Here is a 1,859-nt window from a genome sequence, read left to right as displayed (position 1 = left end):
GCCAAAACTCTATAACTCAGTAAGGATTCAGCTACTGGTCTTCTCCTAAAGGGTCTCACCTTGTTTCTGACTGAAATTATGAAAGCCTTTTTAAAAAATTTTTTGAAAGCCTTTTCTTTTTTTTTTGTAGTCTTCAAACATTATTGCACTTTAACCGCTATAATTCCATAAAGCTTCATGACAATCTGCAGACTCATTTTAACAAATAACACCTTTAAGCAGACATGACGGTCCTAAATTGTTTATTGGGTATGAATTTTACAAACATTACGTGTATTAGGGTAACGGTGGAGCTGCAGAGTATTGCGCCTTTTCCAGGCTGCACGGCGAGAGCCACCAATAGTGTGGTGGAACTTGTGGCCCTTTCCAAGGCCACGGCTCTTGCGGCCAGCAGATGTCAGCCCACGCATCTCTCTGTGCTTGTGGACTAGTTTGGTGATCCATTGGGTGTCAGGGTTTCTTCTGATAGCTTTATGGAATGGATCAATGAGGATAACCTCAAAAAATTTATATGTGGAATCTTCGCCAACCCAGTAAGAATTCAGGACTCCCAGAGCCCCACAATGGCGTCCAGCTCTCTCCTCAGCAACAGACTGAAGGCTTCGGGCAAACTTTAGCTGGTTAACACCATGATGGACAGGCTTGCCATAAGTTGCACCCTTAGGAACTGGGCGTTTGCGGCCACCACGTCGGACACGAATCCTGTATATGACATAACCTTGCTTGGCCTTGTCCTTGTATCCCAGCCTTCAGGCTTTGTCAGGCCGGGTGGGGCAGGGAGCCCTGTGCAGCGCCAAGAGCTGGCGGTACTGCCAGCAGCGGACCCTCAGGAAAAAGCGCATCACGTCCGACTGCTTCTTCCTCCATAGCTCCTGGATGTATTTGTATGCACCCGTCTTGGCTCACCTGATGGCTGCCACCAGAGGAAAGGAAGAAGCCTTTCTCCCCGAAAGCCTTTTCTTTTTAAAACTTTGATTTTATTTGATTTTGTGCGTGCATGATATGAGTGTTTTGTCTCCATATATGTCTGTGCACCATGTGCTGCTTGCCTGGTGCCAATGGAGGCCAGAAGAGGGTGTCAGATCACCTGGAATTGGAGTTCCAGTTTTAGTGTAGATGGTTTTGAGCCTCTGTGGGTATTGGTAACTGAACTCGAGTCTTCTGGGAAAGCAGCCATTGCTGTTAATGGGTGTGCCATCTCTTCAGCACCAAGGAAACCCTCTCCTGATTCCCATAAGGGCACTGTATCCCATATGCCCTGAAGGTATAGATTAAACTCTGAATTTAATCTCTTTAAAGAGATGGGCCTTGTGAGGTTGTCGTTAGGGTTATAGACTTGTTAGAAGGCATTTCAGCACTACAAGCACCTCATAGGCAGCTTTTAGAGTCACAGCATTCTTTCTTGTCACTCAGTGCAGGGTGTACTAGTGTACGGGATTGTGATATCTTCTGGGAAAACATGAAATTTACACATTTACTATGACTGTAAAGACATCACAGACACACACACACACACACACACACACACACACACACACAAGAAAACAACCAAACAACAACAAACAAACAACAGCATGGTCAATAGATTAAAGTAGAAATACTTAGCACAGTCATTGGTATTTCACTGCTAGTAAAATATACCTCCTTGAAGACAAATTTGGAAGAATTATAATTTGAGAAATGCCTATTCATTAGGATTAATATCAAAAATGGCTGTGGAAAAGAAGTCTGGATTAAATGTTAACATGTCATTAGCAGAAGGCAATCACAACACAGAGGACTTTGTAGCAATCTTTATTGTAAAGAACTAGCAAATAAATCTTCACAAAATTAGATTAACGTAGCCACTCCAACTGTGG

The 1,859-nt window shown here is 43.6% G+C and overlaps 1 pseudogene; it reads right to left on the bottom strand.

Annotated features, from left to right (window-relative positions):
- Nucleotides 1-242: 242 nt before the first annotated feature.
- On the bottom strand, nucleotides 243-1,177 carry LOC131904748 (large ribosomal subunit protein eL15-like; annotated as a pseudogene).
- Nucleotides 1,178-1,859: the final 682 nt, after the last annotated feature.

This window comes from Peromyscus eremicus, chromosome 2, assembly GCF_949786415.1.
Source record: "Peromyscus eremicus chromosome 2, PerEre_H2_v1, whole genome shotgun sequence".
NCBI lineage: Eukaryota > Metazoa > Chordata > Mammalia > Rodentia > Cricetidae > Peromyscus > Peromyscus eremicus.
This window is presented reverse-complemented; position numbering and strand designations above follow the sequence as displayed.